The sequence below is a fragment of the Xiphophorus hellerii genome, chromosome 1 (genome assembly GCF_003331165.1).
Source record: "Xiphophorus hellerii strain 12219 chromosome 1, Xiphophorus_hellerii-4.1, whole genome shotgun sequence".
In the NCBI taxonomy this organism is placed as follows: Eukaryota; Metazoa; Chordata; class Actinopteri; order Cyprinodontiformes; family Poeciliidae; genus Xiphophorus; species Xiphophorus hellerii.
This window is the reverse complement of record NC_045672.1, coordinates 17,047,825-17,071,751: the sequence shown is the minus strand read 5'-3', so window position 1 is coordinate 17,071,751 and position 23,927 is coordinate 17,047,825. Positions and strand designations below refer to the sequence as shown.

General features: G+C 38.6%; 1 protein-coding gene across 1 annotated transcript in view; it reads left to right on the top strand.

The window, feature by feature from the left end:
* Positions 1–11,998: 11,998 nt before the first annotated feature.
* Positions 11,999–23,927, top strand: part of LOC116727698 (chemokine-like protein TAFA-2) — an 87,579-nt gene continuing 75,650 nt past the window's right edge. The window contains exon 1 of the mRNA XM_032575302.1: positions 11,999–12,475. The gene's annotated coding sequence lies outside the window, so the exon portion shown is untranslated. The remainder of the gene's footprint in view (positions 12,476–23,927) is intronic.

The window sequence follows — 23,927 nt, the reverse complement described above, 5'->3', positions numbered from 1 at the left end:
GGATACAAATATTTACAGCAAATTGCTCTGGCTCTTGCTGAGATTTTGTGATGAATTCCTTCTGATTAAACACCCTTACTGGGTACTTTCTGTAATGTTTTTCATTGGCTTCCTTGCTGTTGTGGTAGTTAGAAACACGCTGATAAAACACAAGAAATGTCATGAAATATCTCTATTGCAATTTCGATGCGATGTAAAGAAAACAAGGAAAATTTCATAGCTTGTTTTTGCCTTTCCCCAGGATTCTCAAGCTCAGGCAACAAAATCTCCTCTTCCTCATATTTCATACTCTAAAAACATACCTCCTGCAGGATACACCCTGATGTGAAGTATGTGTGAGCAGCAATTGTAAGGGATCATTTAGAAATTGTCCTCATACTCGGCTAAACATCTTGAAAGACTTGAAAACAACTTTTGCTCCATATGTCGCAGAAGTTGAAACACTTGCGGACTTTTCAGCAAGTCAAAAAGATGTTTTTACATTCTTTCCTGCACCGTCAACATTAACTAATAAAGTCATTAAAGGGATCAAGTTCATTTGGTTAGTTGTAGAAAAAAAGGCAAATGAAATGAACGAGAGAGATGACGCAAATCTCTGAATCTTCCTTATGATGTCCTGCAGTCTGTGGTCTTTTTTGTGGAATTGCTGAATGTCTTAGACCTGTTTCCCTAATAATATTTGTTCTGACCTGTGTCTGATTAGCAGTTGTATGCAAGGCATCAATAAACAAATATATATTTTGAGAAAAAGCTCATGGGTACTGGAGTCATTTCATAAATACTGGCACAAAGAATTAAATGCTTGACAATGCATTAGAAAAACACATTTGAGAGATATATTTTCAAAGTGAAATTGTTTGTGAGAGATGCCTGAGCCAGAGATTAAACTACTAATCCTCCATTTGAACAACAGTCTCACTGTGGACTGGACTAAATCTGACTGTCAGTTATTTCATCAACTTATGAACACAATAAAAAATAAAATAAAATAACATATGTCAATGTGGCAGATTAAATGTGTCATGAGTCTTGCTCTTCATGAAAATATGAATTTCTCATTTAAAGTTTAAAGTAATTGCTAATTTAAAACCTCAGAGCGCTTTTCAACAAGCTAAAAAATCTTTTTTTTTTACAATCTTTCCTGCTCTGCCAACAGTGTGCTAAATCTAGTGTTTTTTCTATTTCTATTTGGTTCTGCTAGGGGCTTTAGTTGTTAGAAGAAGAGTTATAAGTTCTCTTCCAGATAAATAATGAAGAAAAGCTAACGCCAGAAATATATGGCTCTCCTTATAATTTTCTTCAGAACTTTCAATGTAGTATTTTAGATCAGGCAAAGGCTTCATGCAAATGTTCGGGGAGATTTTCTGATGACGAAGAATTGTACTGTACCAGCCTTGAATTAACAAATGCATAGACTAGTTTTTCTGTGCCACATTTTCTGTGTCACAAGGTGAAAGAAGGATGTCCTAGAAAGCTATTTTAATGTGAAATTTAAAGGACATCTCCTAGTTAGATTTAACCCTGACTATATACTGTATGTAACAATTGTTTTTACATTGTTACTGGAGGCTAACTAATGCCAGACAGAGTCTTTTGGCCACAATGTCTTGTGGTTAAAAGATTTGAATTCTTGTATTTTTTCAGTTTAAAAGCAGATAATAAAAAGTGATCCAGCCCTTTATGTCATTAGGGCATGCCTGCACTCAAATAAACTGATTACATTAATCAGGATTTGTGGAAAATTATTGAAAATTATCATCTGCAAAAGCACTGGAATTTTCCCAGCAAATTCTGATGTAAACACCTGATTCTTCTTGTATTGATATCTGTTAAGACATGCGGCCCTCATAACTTATTGTGGTAATTTATTCCTAAAATAAAGACTTAATTGAAAGAATAATGACCCAATGATGCACAAGGACTTTCTGTATCAGAAACTGCACAATGACTGAACGTTTTGATTCTTGAGGCTCATTTTGTTGTAATTCTGTGGTCTTGCTCTGCTTTCTCCCTCAGGGCAAATGAAAATATCAATAAAATCTTTGTGGAAACTAAAGTTGGCATTTATGATCTCATTCCACTGTTCCCTTATATGGATCAGTAAACACAGAGAACAAGGAAACAGGCTCGAGGCTTATGTGGACCACTGAGTCACTCTTCACGTCCCGCAGGAAGTTTACTCAGGAGCTGCTTTTCTTGATGTCCTCAGCTCACCCTTACATCAGCGATAAGCTGAACTGTGTGGAAATGCTGACACTTAGTGGTGTTACATGAACACTACAGTTAACACCCACAAGAAAAGGACAGTAAGGTCTATAGTAAACAATATACAGTATTAAGCTCAGGCAATTATTCAAATTACAGTAGTTTAAAAAGTTTTTATCTAAGCAGAAAAAAACTCATCCTTATCAAGCTTGTTGAGAGCGTGTAGCGACAATAGACAACGGCTTGGTTTGTGTTGTCTACTCAACAGCAATCCCTCATATCGAGCATAGTGGAAAAGGAAAAATTCTCCTTTAACAGGAAGAAATTTCCAACGACTGGCTAAGCTCTAATGTCCTCCTGTAGATTGCCATCAACTAATCATTCTCCCTCTTCTGATATTAACTTTTTACTTTCATGAGCTATACAGTAACTCTACTGTACATCAGTTCACCTGTTTCTTCTTGTGCATCTGCTTTGTCTTCTCAAACCTCCAGTCAGTCGTGGCAGACGGCCGCTCGTACTCTGACGGGTTTTTCTGGTGGTTTCTTTCTGTTAAAAGGGGAGTTTTTTTCTTTCCACTACTGCTACATGAATTATCAGTATGAGTGATTGCTATAAAGTAGATGACACAATGCCATCGTTTTACTGTAGATGCACGCTCATCCAGGTGTTTGGAATGCTTCAAGTCAATGACTTAATGCAATCTGCTGGATTCAGAAGTCTTTTTAAACTAATTCAAATAACTAACTAAGCTTACCTTACTGTTTGCTAACTAGGATCAATTAGAATGTATGTCTGATTTAATTGAAATATTTTTTTGCTAAGTTCCTCAAGACTATATTTAGTGAATTGGCACTATATAAATAAAACTGAATTTATTTCAAAACGAACGTTTTGAAATAGCCGAGCCAAAGTGCAGTTAAAACACTTGGGATGCTGTGCTATAACCATAAACAAGCCATTCATGCTTTAAAACCCTCCAATGTGACTAAATTAAAAAGAAAGTCTGCAAAGAAAAGTGAACCAAAATTTCTTCACAACAATATATAAAAAATACATGACTGCAGTTGTTTTAGCTGCACAAGCACCTATCAGTTTCAGGGAGTAATTACTTTTTCACAGTGGCTTTTTTGAATAGCTCTCCAACCTGCCTTGATAAATGAAATTACCATTTGGAAACTGCTTTTTTGTTCTTACTGGCTTACTCTGCACTGTTACAAAATGTGTCTGATGAACTGCAGCATTTAAAACCCTTGTATGCTCAACCAAGAGTTGGGTTCAGTTTTTCATTTTCGGGGTCAGAAGCTGAAAACTTTGGAAAGTCCTTCACTGCAATATCTGAAAATAGAAGTTAGGACCTGCTAGACCACTAGAGGGCCTTCACATGCCACAGATTGAGATCTACCCATGTGTATGTGTGTTTATCTTTCATGGTGTAAGCCTTTTACATAAGATAATACTTTGAACAAGACTAGTTTGAATATACTCCATTTTCTACATGCCTTCTGTCAAAACACAGGAAGTTTTGGGATTTAAAAACAAAAAACTAGGCCACTTTTCAGTAGAAAGAATCACATTCCTCCACATTATGACATTTATAACCATCGACCTCATCTTCCACCTCCTACTCATGCTTGAAGCATATTTTTCTTCAAAACACTGCTATTAGTAGCAGAGAATGTGGGCTTCCTGTTTCTCTTGTCTCTAAAGTGTCTTTTATCTTGGTTCCCTCCGGTGTATTTTCCTCAGTAAGCTTAAGTCGGTTGAGAAAAAGAGACTGTTGGGAAAGGAGAAAAAAAAATGTGTGGAAATCCTCCCCTGCTGCCGCTCATTTAAAATGCTCCCAAACGTGCGGCCAGTGGTCAGTGCAGGTTTGCCATTAATCACTAGGGTGTGTTGTCATGAGGGAGGAGGGGGGAGTAAGTGAGGCGGTCGGGAAGCAGGTGGGAGGGTGTGATAGTGGGAGGGCGAGGAGGACAGATGAATGAATGCAGTGTAGTATCTTCAAGCAGTGGGCTGAAGCAGGTTCAGTGACTGTTTTTTCCCACAGTGACATCTCTATAGACACACACAGCATTGCTTGGCTGGGATGAATCGCAGTTAGAAGACAATTTAAATTTGAATGACTTTGTTTGAAAGGCTTTTTAAAAACACCACAAAAAAGGACAGAATCGACAGAATTCTGTTTGAGAAATAGTGTAAGTTTTATTGCATTCCATGCGAGTCAGAAACTTAACTGTGAGGCTTCAGTATGCTAAAGGCATGGATCTTTGCTTGTGTTTGTGTAATCCAGTTTATGTATGTTGATCCATAGATTCATAGGGCATTGATAATACTTCCCAATGTTCCTAGTGCTCGCCTTTCTCTACGTAAGTTCAGCATAAACTTGACAAACGCATCTGCGGAAAACTTTTTTCCTCCACCATTTTATTTCCTCTATCTGATCCCAACCCGATAAGAACTAAAGCTGTTTATGAGATTTAGAGAAGAAAAGAGAGAAAAAATGGAAAAAAAGCAGAGAATGAGAGAGGATTAAAAAAGATTTAGAGAAGAAGTCCGTCATATTGCTATCCCAAAATAGGCAGTGTGGAACGAAGTAATCCAGGATTTTTGTGTGTGTGTGTGTTTTATTTTTCCTAAAAGGCTTTTGGATTTGAAGCGGCTGGTGCAATACAAGGCATATATTTCAGCAGATTGTACACATGACCTGCGACAGACTGGCGACCTGTCCAGGGTGACCCCGCCTCTCGCCCGGAACTTTAGCTGGTGACCCCTCTAAGGGACAAGGGTGTGCAGAAAATGGATGGATGGATGTACACATGACCTTGTTGTCCTGCTGTTCATATTAGTGGTGGTGAGTGGACAAGCTACAATAGAAAACGAGCAAAAGAAAAATAGATGAAGATGCTTGCTTTTGAGTTTGAACATCTACAAAATAAATATTGGATGTTGCTTAAAATACCTTTTTGGTTTGGGTGCTTTCACCACTGAATATTTAAAAAAGCTTCGGGAACAAGTCCTTTCGCACCCTCTCAAGTTGCACAGTGAGAGCCATCCAGCTGGCTTGCGTATCTCTCTCCACCTGCGGGATAACTGACTCTTCTCCCCGTTGATATCATCACCATGAGGTGTCATCTTCTTCTTCTTCCAAAAGCAGCTCATTTGACAAAATGTGTTTTCTTTATGATTGTCTTTGTAGTTAACTTATACCTGAATCTAAAATAGTCTAGGTTTTATCAGAGGAAAGAGGATTGCCAGTTTTTACCAAAGACATTTATAGATAATTTCAGTTATGTCTCGCAACTTCAGCAAGCGACTACTCCTTTGCTTCATCTGCTCAGCAATATGCGTTGAAACAAATTGGTGTGCAATACTGAAGTGAAAATAAAATGGTATATATTTTTAAATTTGACTGTACGAAACAATGTCAAAGAATGCAACATGTAGTTTTAGAGGATATTTGCTGTGTCCACTGCATAGTTTATGACAAACTACAATCCCGTTACGGCCATGTTGAGGACTGAGGCCTCGGTACATGGGTTGCATGCTCTATCCCGCCTGCACCACCGCTGTGCCCAATGTTGGTGTATTTCTGAAGAGGACAATCTGTTCCTGAAAAGGTGTCCCTACTCTTCCGATGCATATATTTTAGTGAACAACCTGACAAAGAGGCAGAATGAAGTGTCATTTTAAGAACAGAAGAAGTACCAGTGAGTGCTGTTAACCTCTTTTTATTTTCTCCTCTCAGATCCAGAGCACGTCTGTTAAAGTGAGGTCTATATTAGCAGGAACTTGTACAGGAAGTACCTTTACATGTCACCTCAGCAGGAAACACATTAATTGTTGCCACATTGTGCTACGGCTTTGTTAATAAATTTTGGGATAAAAACAGAAACAAGACAACTTGAGGAAATGGCAGCGGCAATAGAATTAATCAAAATTAAAATATGAAAATGTAATTTTAAACTTAATATAAATATTTAATATTTGAAATTGCTTGCATTACTTTTTAGACAAAAACAGAGGCCTTGAGGTGGTGTAAACTGATACACTGATGAGTCTTCTGAATGATTCCGAGAGCTCAAAATTAAATGAACAAGTGTTTGGCATTTTTTGATTTCTGGTTTGAAAATCATGTACAGTTGCTTTGAGCAATGTAACATCTCTCCTGTTTTTCTTTTCTTTTTTCACTCACTATTGTATTCACTTGAAAATTGCTGAGAATTTTGGACTTGTTATAAACTTTTACAAAGTTAATGAAGAAAAGTGATTTATTTTTTTGTAACATTTTTGATTAAGCAGAAAGATATAAAACAAGACAGTCCCCAGCTTGTTCGGACGAGCCTGGGAAGATAGAATCATTCGAAATAAATTGGAAGCACCCAGAGTTCTTTCATCTGAAAAAAATAATCCCCTCTGCTGCAAACTTCAGGCATGGGAACAGCAGGACAAAAAATCTTTCTATGTTTTTGTACTGTAATGATATTTAGTGTGGAAATCAACAGCAGAGCAGATTTTACAAATGTTTTGAAGTTCAAGTCCACTTTCTGCTTGTTCTTCCTAACAGGTACGTCAATGAAGCTGCACAAATAATTTTTGGAAATTTGTTATTTTGCAGTCAGGTTACATGTTTGGTACAATAACTTAGAATTTGACAAGAGATATGAACGGAAAAACTTGGAACTTACGTATGACTTGCAAAGTAATTGTCCAGCCACTGGTTTCTATAAGGTTCATCTGAGGAACCTGAGTATATTGTTCATCATATACTCAAACAAACATTTCCATGCAAATGTGGAAAGCGTTTTAAAAAGCAGAGGGCAGTGGATGTAGCACCACATTAGCAATCTTAAAAATTTGGATCTCGGCAACTGTTTTCTGCAAAAAGCTCCGTGAGATAGTAGACATAAACTAGTGAAAGAGGCAGACATGACAACAAGAAAATGCAGCTGTTGTTTGAAAACTGCAAGCAGAGCATCATTGCAGAGGTCCTCCTGGATGATCGCCAGGTGCTGCCATCGCGTCTCTTTCATCTTGTCAATCAAGCTGTCAGATGGCTCTGGAGACGAAGGCTTAACAATTGCCTGCAGGCCACAAGCTAACGTGGACTGGCTTCCCCTGGAGAAAGGCACTTATAGCTGTGGTTTGAACAGTCACAGGAAGATAGGAGGTGTGGCATGACGCTTTCTGAAAAAAGACAGGTGAAGAGGACAGATGAAGATGATCATTCTTCTCCACAGTTGTCAGATAACATTTGAAAAGAACAAAAAAAAGAGAGAGAGGATTGTTTTATGAAAGGACTTGACTCTGCAGATGACATGTAAAACGTGAAAGAATGATGCTGAAAGCGGAGGAGTGAAAGGTGTGTCTGAAAATTGTAATGTAATTTTAATGGAGCTAACTGTAGTGCAGTTATTGCTAATGAGGGTCTCGAGCAGGACTTAGCAGCTTTCATGCTGCGATGCAAGACCATCAATTAAGAATGAGGGTGGAGAGTGGCCTTTCATGCTCATCATGTCTTTGAAGGAATTACTTCGTTTGAACATTTTACATCTTTGAGTGAAATGAGTCAAGCAGAGCAGGGGGAGAGAAAGAGTTAAGCTGGAGGCCCCCTGCTGCTATCTGAGATAAAGTGTTTTCTGCTGAGGGCAGCTCTGTCTTTAGACCAAACTCAAATTATGTGATCTATGATGGAAGTATCTACTGCTATTTCTTGTGATAATCATATAATGTTGCAGAATTTGAGCTCTGAATTTGTTTTTTTTTGTTTTGTTTTGTTTTTGCACATTCCTCTTTGATCTTCTGCAGAAAATAAATTGAACACACTTGGAGTTTTTGGTTTTAGAAAACAACAGAATGCACTACTAAATAGTGAAAATGGATACATATGCACATCACACTTACCAGATTTTATCTGCAACAATTTTTAAAGTCGTCTATTATATATATAATTTTTTTTTTTTTACATAACTCCTAATTAAATGCATTAAAGTTTGAGGCTGTAATAAGCGTACTGTGAGAAAGTTAAATACTTTTGCAAGGAACTGTAAATGCAAAGGAGAATAACATTGAGAAAGACAGCAGGCGTCGCTGGAAAGAGAGATGGAGACTAGATAGAAAAACTGCTCAGAAAATAAATAAGTCAGCCAGTAACAATAATAGTGACATAAATAGCTTCCAGTTGCTGTCTTTCACATGCTAATGTTGGAGCTTTTGCAATCCTGGAGACAACATGTCTCTCCGTATATGGACATGTCAGCTTATTGTTGTGAAGTTACCATATAATTTGGAGTTACATGGTAACGTTTAGTAAAATGTCCAGTTAGTGAGCTCTTTAAGAAATTTGCCTAATTTTTCCTAAATTGTCAATGTATTGCAGAACAATAGCAGAATGAAATGACATTGTTTTGCCATTTATGATATGTACATGCATATTCAGAATAATTAGGCCCGAATTGTATAAGATATATCAGCTGAATAACATGCCAAACAATCTTGACCTGAAAAATACTGAAAAAGGAAAATAAAATATTTTTTCTTCCTGATTGTGTTAACTAAGTCAACTAAGCAACAATAAAAGGCAAAAGAAAAACATAAAAAACTCTGCCTCTTATTTCATTTATGTTTCCTAACAAAAGCCTTTTTTCTTTTAGCAATCATAGTTTTAAAAATATTATCATTATGTTTTTACATAGTTATGAATTTACCTAATTTAGAGTAATGATCATGATTCTAATTCCCATACAGAACAAGTCAATGGAGCAAAGACTCATAAGGATAAGGAGTGGTGACTTTGTACTTTTTTTTTAGAGTTGTACTGAGAAAAATTACAAAGACAGCAAAACTTTGCTGTTATTGTAAATGCTCACAAAAATAGCAAAGCCTTAAACCAAACAGCTCTGTGACAACTATGAAAGAACTGGTGGGCATTGAGCAATTTTTTCTTTCGGACATGAACAAAAATAGAAAATCAGTCTTTCATTATTTGAAATGTTATTTTTAAAAAAAAAAAACTTCTCCCTCTGAGGTTTTGACAGCTGCCAAACAATGCACTGTCTATTATAATTAATTGCTCTGATGATTATGAGTATTAGCACAGAGCCATGTGGTAAAATCCCCATGTCTCTGCGGATTATCTCCTGGTCCTGTAGCAGTTGTCTCCATTTCAGCTGACTTAGTGAGCTGACTGAAGGAAATGTATGACAAATGAATTTGATTGGACTATTCTGAGCTTCTCTATTATAATGTTCACATGGCGGCGTGTGTGTGCGTGCGTGCTTGCTTATGCCACTCCGTGCGCGCACACAGCATGTTGCCCCAAGGCTGTCATGTGATCAGCAAAGCCTCTCTCAGAGAGAATTGACTATCTATTCTGTAACAGAAATGCACAGAGGTCTCCGATTGGCACACATTTAAATCCCTTTGTGAGTCACTGGGAGGCCATCAACTGTGGTGTACATCTTCGAGTGTGTGAGTACATGTGAGGGAAAGGTTGCATGTGGGTAAATGCCACCAATCCCAAGTGAATTAGGATGATTTTTGAGGGCTTCCAAGCAGCTCTGGGATGTCGCATGCATGTGAGTCGCTTGTTTGTTATCTCCCGGTCCACATGCTGATGTTTAACTGTGCTGCCAGGGAGCAGAACAGAAGAATAATCCCCTGGTTGGGTTATTCAGGTTATCTGAGATACAACAGTGTAACTTCGGTGAGAAAGAGAAGAACCTTGAAGCACAGCGAGAAGATCATCAAAAGGCAAAAAGAGTTAAAAAAAAGAAAAAGAAAAGAAAAGAGAGAGCAGTGAGGAGGGCGTTGAAAGTTCAAGAAATAGGGCAGCAAGGAGATGTGACACCATGGATATACACTCTTGGTCAGAGTAACAGATTAGCTCACTGGGTGAAATGATGTATGACCACATGTGCACAATCACAGCCCTGTCTTCGGATCAATTGTTCTGTCACATGTGTGGGCAACCATACATCATCAGCTTGATTACATCTCAAACACATACGGAACTTCAGCCGTGCTTTGTACTGTGCTTTACAAACAGGAATCTCTCCGGTGTGACTTCATGTCGGCTCCTGTCTGTCCGTTTCTCCTGTTCAACACAGGCAGTCGCGCTTTACAGCCCGGTTCGGCTTTGCTTCTTCAAATGAACTGCAGTGGCCAGAGTCTGGAGAAAGTCATTTGTTGTGAGTAAACTTCTTTGGGCAGCGAGGGTCATTTCAGCCAGTGGGAAACACACGCATGAAAACAAGGAGGCACTTCTGTTTGCATGGTGACAATCTGTCACTCTGCTGCTGTTGGTCGGTTAGGCTGAGATCAGATTAATATAAACTTCTCACAGCTGACAGGGACTTGCTCATACAGATCACAGATACATCTTAATACTGTAGGTCACAGACTTTAGGATTTTCCTTTAGTCCAACCAGTGGCAGTTTTTGATATGGGAAACGAGGCTATCTGCCCAGGGCAGCACATCCAGGGGTTCCACATTGCGAAAGAAATGAGCCCCAAATTAATTTTCTATGATGATGAATATGGGCTCATGATGCAGCCCATATTCATTTAGAACACAGAGGTTACTTTCATTGCTGTTGATTATTGCTTTACAGAATGTGTAGGTAACTTGCCAGATACTTTCATCCATCTTTTATTAATACTATACCAGATGCTATCGTGAAACCTAAAAATGAAATGAATGAATGAAAAGCTAATCTCATGAAAGTTTCATTGGTTTGCCAGATGCATCCGTAGAACATATGTTGAGTGTTTTTATGCAAGTTACCTGGCACTGAATGAATCTTTCGTTTAACTTATACAGTATATAACTCTTGTAACCTATCAGGATGTTCGTAGAATTAACCAGATACTTTCATTAAACTGTCATGGACATCATCTAAGCACCTTAGGAAAATATCAATTTTAACGTAGGACATTGAACTTGGTTGGTATAACATTAGAACCCAATTATTCTGTGCTAAATTTGAGATGTATTTAGCTGGGGGCTTTTTTTTACTAAAAAGTATGAGTGCATACTTTTTAGAAGTATGCACTCATACTTATTACATATTTGATTATTGTCGGAAGACAGGATTCTAAATTGGAACTATTTGGAAATGATAAAATCTTAATTCTCTACTTGAAAAATGTGTTTTCTTAGCATTAGACCTCTTAAAGTTAGAACTTTCATCAAAAAACTATTGTATGGTTACATGAAAGCAAAAGCAATGAGTGCCATTGTGGCTAAAACGAGAAAACGTTTTTTAAATTTTATTTACACAAACAGTAAAAAAGCGAATTTAGAATTCATGAGAATTGGTTTTTGTATTTGGCTTTAAGACATATCTGATCATTTACATAGTGAGAAGGCTCTTTATTGAGTGGGCGTGTGCTGATGTGTGTTGGGCAGCAAAAGGAGGTTCTTGCCCAGGGCAAGAACCCCCACTGTATCCAGCATCCAAACTCCTCGGGGCATTCCTGATGCACCTAAATTAGTTGGGGTGTGTGTGTGTGTGTGTGTGCGTGTGTTTGTATTGTGTTTCGACTTTAGCCCATGCCTCTTTCTGTCTGACTACCAGGATACACTGACAGATGATGAATAATATCATGTATCCCACACGTCCTTGCGCAGCCCATCTGGCTCTAGTCACATTAGTGTACAGTATCGTTTAGGGCTTGCTGCATACGCCTTGCTTCTATGGACACACGTTTCCACATCAGTCCGCTAGGGGGCGGTGCACCACTATAACATCTTACAGCAAACGCTCCACATCTTCCAGGCAGGACAAACAGGAGCGCATCAGCAGTCTGCGTGACGCCCCGACACAATCGCACCTCTGTCCCGCCACCGGCTGCGGTCTCATCACGTTCTTCTCGAGGAATAAAAAGAAGATTCCCCACGCCAAATAAAAGCCCAGTTAGGGCGTTTCCATCATATTAACATGGCTTAGGGAACTTTCTTGTGTAAAAGAGGAGAGGAGAAACGGAACTTTCAGGGATCCTTCTTTCAGCAGCGGATCGGTCGCAGAGGGCAGCAGGCTTGGTTTCAAGACAGGAGGGTCAGAGCTTCCTGTCTATTCACCTTATCTCCGCATATTCCGACGCGTGGATGGTATGGTGTAACTTTCCTGCTCTGTGCCAGAAAGGAGCCGCTTCACGGTGTAAGCGCAGAGGGCATGCGAGAATCTCCTGCGTCTCGGATAGTGGAGTGGCTATGAGGAAAGAGGTTCACCTGCTGGGTTAACAGAACAGGACCACACCGCACCAACAGGTATGGATTTCTGGGTAACCTCCGCACTTCACCGAGGGAGGGAAGGGGATGTGTTTTATGCGCTTTTTATTTACTGCCTGGAAAGTGAGCGTGATAAAAGTCATGAACGCCTCACATCTGCTCTGCATGAATACAAACTGCATTACAGCTTTCCAGTTTAAGTCTATTATGTCTACCAATGGAACGGATTGGTAGACATACCGTTGTCTTTGCTAATTTTTTTTAATTTTTTTTTTTTTAACAAATGATAGAAAGCTTCTTATTCTGGCCGTGTTAGGGGACTATAAATGGAGGGGATTTTATGGAAGAGTTGCTGGGGGGGGGGGGGGGGGGGGGGGGGGGGGGGGGGAAGAATTCTACTGCCCTGGAATCAGCTTCATTTAGACGGTGGTGATTTTACAGAGAAGACAAATGATTGCGGTTGCTTCAGGTGTTGCGCCTGTCGGAAGCTCCCCTCGCTCTTTCTTCCCCACTCAGACGCACGCGCGCACACAAATGAGCGCACGCGCACTCACTCTCATTGCCACGCAGGTGAGGTAGCTGTATGGCGTCTGCGGGCACGTGTTATGTATTTGTTGGCAGAGCCGGCCTGTCTCGGTTCTTTATCACTTTAGTTGATTTGTTCTATAGATATGAGCTGTATGAAAAGATGGGACTGGGTAGTCATGCATTTATTTGCACCGTCTTTCTTCGACACACTCCTATATCCAAACCTGAATCTGAAGCTCTTGAAACACCTTAACTTATAGATATTGAGTTACCATTCAATGTATTTAAGGATCTCTACTCTTGAACATTCTCACGTTTTGTCACAGTATAGCTAAACGTCAGTAACTTTATTCAGATTTGATGTAACAACCTTAGCTTTGGCTGGGCCATTTTAACACATTTAAGACTTTGATCCAAATTATTCATCATTCTTTTTCTGCCTCTTAACTTTTTTCAGGACAGGACTGTCCTGCAATTATTTCCATCCATCTTTCCATCAACCATGACCAGCTTGCCCCCACAGCATGATGATGCCACTCCCATCATTCTGGGTGGGGATGTTGTGCAGTGCTAGTTTTTCTTTCAATACATAGAATTCTACCTAGAGCCTAAGTTCAATTTTGTTCTCATCTGATTAGACTATTTTCTTCCACATGTTTGATAGTGCACCCTGCAAACCTCGAGGCAAACTGCAAGTGGTACCTTTATGTCTAGAATTACTTTTTTTCTGCCACTTCTCCGTAAAGTACAGGGTTGTGAAGTGCATGACTGAAACAGATATTCTTACATGACAGATCTCTGGAACACCTAAAGTTGAGGCGTGTACAAGACCAGATTTTTTTTCCTTTACTTGAGGTGATGAGAACAATAATTTCATTTCCCAATGATGTTTCCTGTGCAAACATCATTGGGACCTGTGACTCTAGCATGCGTCAGTGTAGTAAGCACGCCCACTTTACATTTCTTACCCGTCACAGTGTACCTGTTGGGCATCACATTAGAAAAAAGCTCTGTTGGGATGTCCAGAAGAAGCTGCAAGAACTATTAAACCACAGCTGCCAGAAAAGAATGATGTCATTTTTGCTCTTGCAGCCTTGGCAAAGAGAAGAACCACAAGGTTAGCAGCCTAGTGGCTCACCCAATAAGAGAAGGTGTGCAATCTTTTTTTTTGTGTAAGTTTGCAGGTGTGCCACTTTTTTCAGTTATGGATTGAGCATCGGTTTGTGAGACTGTTTGATGATTAGGAGAGAGTTTTACAATATAATTTAGCTTTAAAATTTCCACAACTTTATCTCTGAGCTCTCTGGTATGTAGCTTGGTCTTTATGATGCTGCTTGTTCACTAAGGTTCTCTGACAAACATGTCAAATCTTCACAGAATAATTTTATTGTGAAACTAAGTGACAAACATCTGAAATCTGTTTAGAACTTAGGTTAGTTCTGAAGGCAATTGAATTGATATAGGGATATCAGATTAAATGGGGCTAATTACAAATACATGGTAGACATTAGATTTTGATGTGCCATTTCATGATTATGCAACATTTTGTCAATTTATTGAAAAAAAAACTTTGTGGTTGTAATGTGTCAAGATGCAGAAAAATTCAAGTGGCAAGAATGCCTTTGTAAGGCATAGAATATGAGAATTTACACTGTGTAACATCCTTCTTGTTATTTTCAGCTCAGGCCACAAAAGCAAGGGCATCTGTGCTTTGAAGCCGCTACTTGAACAAAACTGTATATAATTTTTGGACATGCTTTTCAGACTTGACTGACAGGAAGGAAACGCAGTAGGGAGGTGGCAAGCGGAACAGCTGCAAAGATTGGATTGGATTTCTGGGTGTTTATGGAGAGATACTCAAATGCATTATAGAAAAGAGATATGTGGCCACTCACTGGTAGCTTTCAGAAATGGCTCAAATGTATTTTTAATGCAGCCACACAACAAAATAAATCACAATACACTGTTAGTGTCACAAGCTTATTCAATAAACAGTTTCTGGTTTTGTGCTCGCATTATTAATCACAGGCAGACAAATGCTGCAATGAGAAAAGGTAGAGGCTGAAAAGGGAGCAAATATATTGGGAAACAAGATTAAAAACAAGATTCTAGGGGGGAAACTGATTTTATTTTTGCAAGTAATATTTGTGGATTATTTTTAATTTAGCTGCAAAGATTTGGAAATGTGTTGTTATTAAGGACATATTTGGGAAGAACACTAGGCACTGAGTCACATTGAATAAATGGTTTACAATAAGTATTAATGACATGAATGTCATCAGCTAATAGTGACAGAAAAGTTCACTTGTGTTCATTTAGCTTATGGGGAACTCTTATCAGGTATTGATAAAGTATGACAAGTTGCAAACTTGATGAGGCCAGAGTTTAAGAAATTACATTAAATATACAAAAGACTTGCCTTAGCCATGCTTTTATTACCACTAGGCTTGCCTAACACTGATTTGCTGTTGCTCTTTCATCAGAAAATCCAACTGCTTTCAGATTTTATCAGGCATTCTTGGTAAACACCAATCAGTTTTGGTACTTACCAAACACATTATAAGCACATATGAGCACCCTCCTCTGGGTAAAAATGGCAATTGCCTGTAACTGATATGTTCTTAATCAAAATGTATTTGTGAGTAATGTCCATCTGTGAAAGATTGGTACAAATACCATTATTATTACATATCCTTGTTGTTAGCTATCATATTTCACAGACAGATTATGTTCTGGATTCTGTGTTATTTACTTGCCAGCCTTGGAGCATATTTACCTTGAAATCACTAAAGTGTTTATTAAAATTCTATGTTTACTTAGACAAATCTGAAATACTTTTCACCTCTAACTTAACAGTAAAATAGAAGGCATCACTGAATGCCGTCTGGGATTGGACTGGAAGTGGGTGACTTACAGTAGCATATCTGTTTATTTGCATAGAGAGTGGGGAAGTAGCTCCAATCTCATGTGGTCACTGGAGAAGCACGTGGAGATGCATTTCAGTGCCAGGTGTAAAGTGACCCACTCGGATCTGTCCACTTATTACCATTCAAGACAAATATAAAACTAGATGTAAACAGGATCTGCAACATTGCTAAAAACAAGCTCTTTCAAATCTTACGTTTTTGTTAAGGTAAAAAACTGCTTCTAGTACTTCTGGTACATACATTTTCTATATCCACTTCTTCTTTGCTGGGTCATTGGGGGTGCTGGTGTATATCTCTAGCTGCCATTGGGCGAGAGGTAAACCCTGGACATGTCACTGGTTCATCACATGACAACACAAAGACGTAAAAGACTAACAACCACACACACAGACAGACTCATACCTAAAGACAATATACAGAGACCAATTGACCCAACAGTTATGTTTTTGAACTGTGGTGGGAAGCCAGAGTACCTGAGGAGAACTCAGACATGCATTGGGAGAACATAAAAACTCAAAAAGACCGCAGGACTTTCCTGTTAAAAGGCAACAGTAATACCACTCTAATAATACCATTTTATTTACATGCAGTAAATACCACTTCAGAAGAGGAAAACTGCTTGACATATTACACAGTGCCATTGGTTATTTATAAGAAGTAATAAAAAAAATGCATGTCTTTTACAACTTGAAGCTTGCTGATTGATTCCTGGGCTCAGATTGGGCACTGGAAAAATCCTGGTTGTTTTCATTTTTCTAGGCATTCAATTGGAAATTTGTAGTGAAAGCATAGTTTGTCTCATGAAGTTACTTTATGTCATGAAGTGCGGGTGGTGTTGGTGGTGAGGCAGAGGCAGCGGACCCAGGTTAGATGAATTATGATGATTTAATAATAAATAAGTCCAGTAACACGGCAGCTCGCACAGAGACACACCGACGACGAACAGACTAGACATTGACGAGGACCCGACGAGGAACAAGGAACACAGGTGGAGTTAAATACACGGGAGGGTAATCACAGAAACGAGACACACCAGGGAACAATCAAGGGGAGGACAGGACAACGAAGAGACTTAAGGACACAGAAAACTCTAAATAAACACAGAAAAACACAGATCCTGACACTTTATCGGCTGCACTTAACAAAAAGAGTGTTATCCACTATAGGCTCTGGATATGAAGATAAATTTATACCCTGTATTTTTGAGATTTTGATGTAATTACAGTGTTACAAGAGTCTGCAAGTGTTGGTTGGGAAAATACAAAAAGCACTGAAGAATCCTTCACTACTGGTAACCTGTTTTTTTGGTAGGACTTTAAGTACTGAGAAAAAAAGAGTAACACTGACAGAGTGACAGATAAGACACAAATGTTTTTTTTAAGTACTGTACAATCACAATGACTGCTAGTGATGATAATGATAATAACTGCTAATGAGTTAGCATCTGCTAACATCTGCTTCTTAACACTGATAAACACTAAAAGCTGCTTCACAGTTTTTAATGAGTCTGGACATCATTTATTCATCGCGTCCTTAATGCTGGGATTGATAAAATCTTTGATGGATTAATCCAAACTGAACAGAGATTTTAAAAAGTATGTTTTGAGATTTTTGTAGCCTTAATTCTGTTTTAAAAACAGAATATTTCAAATAATAATTAGTAATTTATTATGAGTAATAATTTAGAGTCAGGACCACCTTAGAATCAGAAAAGCATAGAAACTGAAAAACATGGCTTTGTCAAACCTGGATTTAGTTATTCCATTCAGATAACAGAGTCGTTAAGACACAGTTAGCAATCTATATGTTTTTTCTTTGTCCAAACAAGCAAACAAACAAACAAAAAATGTTACATATTTGTTAGTTTTCTTTCTTTTTAAAAATTTTGTCTTGTAAACCCAAAGTCGTGTAATATATTATTTTTTGAGTTGGATATATCATCATCATTCCTCTCCCTTGGTTCAAAATCTTCATATGGACATTTGAAAAGAAGTTGTTTACACACTGCTTATGCATTCTGCATGAAGCTTTAAGAAATATATTAACAAAATGATGTGGTATTTAATCTTTTGAAAGATATTGATATATGTATTTCACTGCTTTATATCTTTCTGTGTACCTTTAACTCTCTCTCTCTCTCTCACACACACACAGATACAACTCCCTTTGCAGCATTTCCCCTGCTCTTTCCTTTATCCATCTTTTCTTCCAATAAGCCTTTTGGGCCTTAAGAGTAATGTCAAGGCTCCACTGCAAAGAAAGACAACAAAAAGAGGGGAATATATTAAAAGAGAAGACAGCGTGAAAAAGACCAAACAGAAGTAGATAACTGTAGCCTGGCGATTGCTTTCCTACGCAATTCCACTCTGTTCTCATCTCCTTTCAGTGGTCTGTCTGGGACAACCAGAGCTCAGTTTCTATGGTTGAATTTCAACCGGGTGAATCAGCAAAGAGAAGGAGGAGTTGTGAACCAAGATGTTGATTTTCTCCACTGTTTTAGAATTGTATTCTGCCGTGGCAGTAGTTTGGCAATTGCTGCAAAGGAAGCAAACATGTTTGTCACCCTTCCAAATATTGAGCACTTAGAATAGAAAGTCAGAATAGGAAGAATGCTTAAGTTGTTTGATTGCTAGCTAAGAGGTTGTGGCTCTACTCCCCACGTTGTTTTCAGCGCACACAATTCTCGGTAGGCGTTAAAGCGTTGAACTGTCGGATTACGAACTTCCTGGCCAAATTTTAGGGGTTGGGTAACATGTAACACCTTAACACAGTCCACGCCTCCAGGAAGCAATCATTTCTCAACAGCCGATAGCAAAGTATACAACAAGGGGCTGGTTTTTACCAGGCTACAATAACTGCACCTTGTGTCCTATAAAAAGAGACATTTCTCTTTGGCCACCTAAATATATTAACCTCTGCTTAATTAAAAGAGAAATGGAGTTGAGTGAAAATGAAACAGAAATGAAAGACCTTGACATAATGGAAAAGAAGCAGACAAGCAAGTCCACAAGGGATAAAGAGAAAGAAATAAAAAGCATGTCCCATAAAAGGTTGCGCTGTATTTCATTGGCCATCACCAGAAGCTGTTTGTGGTCAGTTGAGGCCCATCAGAGACGAGTAGCCACTCTAAATGTGTGTAACCCACATAAAGAAATTGTTTCTAGGAGATTGGACCCCGTAAATTCATTCTTAGCCCCCAGCCTTGTTCTTATCCCTCCTCCCAAAGGTGACTTATAACATCCAAACAGCGATATATCGTTGCATCCTTTCCTCGCTTAAACTACAAAGGCACTCACACACATGTACTTGCTCAGACATGCTTGCTTTTGCACCCAATACTTCCATCAGGCAATACACTTTTGCACAATAAAATGCACTCTTTTGCTTTGCTCCAGAATGGCTTGTGTGGATCAGTAACAGTGACAGCTGCAACAGCATCAGTGCCTGCTGTGGAACAGGACATCAGAAGAGAGAAACAGCATCAGATGCTGCGCTTACAACTCTAGGATTACCTTAGCCTGAACAAACTCCATTACTGCATCTATTACCCAGGTACACAGACTGGGGGGAAAAAGCACTTTGCAGATCTAATGTTTATCCAGCACCTCTAAGCCCCACGCCGCTTCCCTTGACTAGCGCAGCAATGACGGAGAGGAGACCAGAGGAGAGAGCAAGAGCATCATTGGGGAGAAATATTGAGCTTTAATTTAACAATGCAGTGTTTTTAATGACAATCTTTGTAGGCTCTAGGATTCTTCGATGTAAAAGCAATAAAACAGCAAAGAATGCAAGACAAATATGCACTTATGTGCATAAAGATATATAATTTCCTCTGGGAATAATTACGTATTTCTGAATTGAATTAAAGATGTACTGTAGAGCGACATATAAATCATTGACATTTAAATCTGAATTCAATTTTTTTTTTATATGCTGTAGCGTTTTTTTCTACATGAAGAGTCTCCAGATTTACAAAGCCAGCATCTCTTCTGAATAGAGCATACTTTCTTGGAAACCTTTAGTGTAGTCCAGACTCCGGTAACCTTAACATTAACCTTCCCCACTTACTCTGTCTCCACTGGTTAGTTTGGCACATATCAAGCAAAGAATGAGAAGCTGCCTCTTATGACCACTCAGGTGACCATTCAGAACAGAGTGGGTCATCATCAAAGACTGAGCATAAACAAACTAAAATGTTAGCTTTAGATAGAGAGTCCACTGCTAAAAATGTTTCTGTAATGCTTAAAGCCTGAAATACACCACTCCTGGTCAGAGGAAGGTTTTAGCGCTGTCTATTATGCTCATGCATTCGCTGCTAAATCTACTAATGGTGGAGAAACAACTTACCGCTAATGAAAAACTGTTTTTCCACCATCATTGGTTGCCATGCTAACTAGCCTTTGGATTCACAGCAGGTTCTGCAATCGGGAAGAGCCTGTAGTGTAGCAGAGTACAATGGGATGGGTATAGCAAGGTATACACAAGCATGACTGACCGCTAAGACCCTCCTCCTACCTCTGATTGATTATTGCTGACCAAACTGTGTATTTTTGTAATTAACGCTGGCAGCACTGGGAGAAGGCAGAGGACCTCGATTTTTTATTTTCACAGATTATCTGTCTCATACTGATAGTTTTAACAAATATGGAAAAAAACATATATATTTTCAAAACGTTACGTATTGCAGCTTTAAATGTTCAAGTTTTGACATTCTGCCGGAGAGGGATTGCTATTTGTTAATACACATTTAACAGGCATTTTTATTAAGTATGCCACGCTAGCACCAGATTGTTTTGCCTTCAAAATTGCCATTATTTTTTTTTGTGGTGTAGACTTAAGATTTATGACCATTATGTTCACATAATAGCATCCCTCAGCAGGTCCATATTTCTCAGCTGTATACCCCCGAAGCAAATGTCCTGTTTCACAACATCCTAAATATCTGAAACTGTTTTGAGATCTGGTGGCCTTGGGGGTACGGTGAACTCATTGTCAACCACAAACCAGTCTGACATGACTTGAACTTTGTAATATGGTGCATTATTCTGCTGTAAGTAGCCATTGCAACATGAAAAAACTGTGGTCATAAACTCATGGAAACAGCAAGCAACAATACTCAAGTAAGCCGTGTGCCAATTAAGGAATGCACATCTGGTACTAAAGGGCCCAGAGTGTTGAGAAAGTATCCCCAACACCATTACTCCACCATCAGCAGCCTGAACTATGGATGCCTTTCTTTTTTTAAAAGCATCTAATGATGGAGGATAAATGTTTCTCTTTCTGGAATCTATCTGGTATACATTAATATACTTTAGAATATTGAAAACCCAGTCTTGTTCTTTAAGTGGCTGAAGTATAGTGGTGCATTTGTTGAGTGCAAGTGTTGTGAGGCCTGTGTGTTTGAGCTGCACACATTACAATGCTGAATGTCTTGTGGCTACAATAGAAGTGGCTATGTAGAAGGTTAATAAGGGAGAAAAAGGGCTGTAATTTAGTGCGAGCAGAAAAGCTGTAAGACTGTGTTTATGTTTGTTTAAGTCTGAGGTGAGTGATGAACTGCCTCATGTCTGAGCTGAACATCATCCATCACCCTTGTTAGTAACTCAGGGGTCCTGTCATTACATGTTTCCCTTCATTTACACTGCTAATAGCCATCTCTCCTGGCCAAACTCTGCACTGTCTGTCTCACTCTCAAACCCTTCTCCAATTTCCCCCTCTCTCTCCTAAAAAGTTCACTTTTCTTCATCCAAGCGAATGCATCACTGAGTCCATTAGTGAAAAATTCAAGAATTAATACAGGTTCAGCATTACATTCTGCTACTTATTCCACCTATTACATTCAGTTTGGTGCAAAACCAAGGCATTTGTAAGCTTTGTTTAGAAGGTTAATAGCACAGCACTGACTTATTTATGATCAAGTTACCATGTGACGAATGTGTGGTTTTTGGAGGATGTCAATAAGCCTTCAATTTGAAAGAAACAGACTTTGACTAACACTTGGAATGGCCAGTTAGGGAAGCTCCACTGGTCAAATCTTCAGATTTTGTCATTTTTAAACAATATGTTCATATGCTTGACAAGGCCACATTTTGCATTGTTAATTGTGATGGTAATTTGTCTGTCTGAAAATAAACTGCAAAGAATAAACTCAAATGAGACTGTCCTGCCCACTTTATAGCAACTGTCTATTTTTCAAGAAAATAAATCTGAAGAAATTTGCAAGTGATCTGCATGGCACAGTAAGACTGTTGATGCAGGTACACAAAAACATGTTAAATCTTTAAAGAAAGCATTTGAAGACATTTAAGAATTTTTCGTTTTGCTTTGTGTGTGTGTGTGTGTGTGTGTGCGTGTGGGGGTGCGTGTGTGTGTGTGTGTGTTTTTTTTTTTCCTTTTCTGTAATGATTTCAGTGGTATTTGTCTTTGCAAGGATGTGTTTGCTTTAATGCCAGGGCTCAGTGACAGACTACTGGCCACATTCCAGAAACGACAGTGAATGCAGCTGTTCCATGGTAGGTAAATTCACGATGTTCAGGTGAGCTATCATTGCTATTATAGCAGCCCACTTGCCGTGACATATTGCAGCTTATTAGGAAAGCAATTCGATTTGTAGATTTTGGCGTGGCCATAGGTTTTGCTAATGACTCTGCAGTGACAGGACTCTCTGCCAATTTGTCAGCTGAGAGGTGGTCTTGCTTTCTGCAGCCGTTATAAACAAAGCATTGCAGGCACTGTATCTTTGGCAGTGTCAGTTCTGACTCATTATGGCTAATTGCAAAGAAGAGCTGTTAACCAGGAGTCAGAGCTATGTCACACATGAATCAATTGCGCTGCTTTCTTCATCATTAACCAGGCATCAGTCACTGTGGCCGTTAGGCCGTCAATTTAGGGGCTCACTGTTTTTTTGTTTTTATGTCTCTGTGTGTATGCTGTCTACATTTTTATTAAGAGTGAAGGGAACTCTCTGGGGTCATCTTAAGAAGCAGAGGAAGTCACACTTGAGCCCAAAATTATTCAAACATTTCAAATTCAGATTTAATTTCATTTTCATTCAACCAAAAGATTTGTTATTCATAGGAACTAACAGAAGCATCTTTCAATAGATAATAAAGCAATGTGAAAATATTCTAAATTTTATTTTAATTAATAATAATTCCTGTTTTTATTTATGGCCTTCTCAGTAATCAGTGGACAAAGCCTTCTTATAATTGCTGACCAGCATTTTGTGTGTTTCTAATGACATTTTGATTATTTGTTTTAGATGAGCTTGAAGTATTTCAGGTTGGAAGACCTTCTCTCCCATAATCCAAATGTTTAGCTCCTTTCATAGATATTCTATCAGATGCATGTTGGGAAAGTGTGGGCTGCTCTGAAATGTTAATATTCTTCCAGTCAGAAGAAACACGCTGATAATGCTAAAAGATAACTTATAACCTAAATCTGCCAGGGCTATGAATAATATTGGGCATAATTGTATGTTCACTATTAAAAATACATTGATCAGAACGTACGTGGCTGATCGGTGAAGTTTTGACCTATATTCAGACTATAATATAAGAATGAGATAAGACAGACAGAGAGAGACTATTTTATTAAAACAGAGAGATAAATTGCTAAAGCAGCTAATTCCATGGAGACTTACTATTTTCTTACAGATCATTTATAAGGAACTCCTTGCTAATATCAAGTCGGTCCTCCTTTTTGACTGCATAAGTCTTTTAATTCTTAATGGCAGGAATTCAATAAGGGATCAAAACATTCATCAGTGAAGTTGATCCATATTGACATGATAGCATCAGGCAGGTACTGTATATCTTTCAGCTGTGCATCGTTGATGGAGATCTAAGGTTCTACAAAACGTGCTCTGTTGGAGTTAGATCTGGTGACTTTTGAAGAACATGTAAGTAATTGAAATGTTTAATAAACCAGTTTGAGATAACCTGAATTTAGTGGGTTGGTGCATGGTTCTGATGGAAGAAACCATTGGAAAATAGTTACACGATAATTACCTGACAAGTTTTTTGTGTTAATGAATA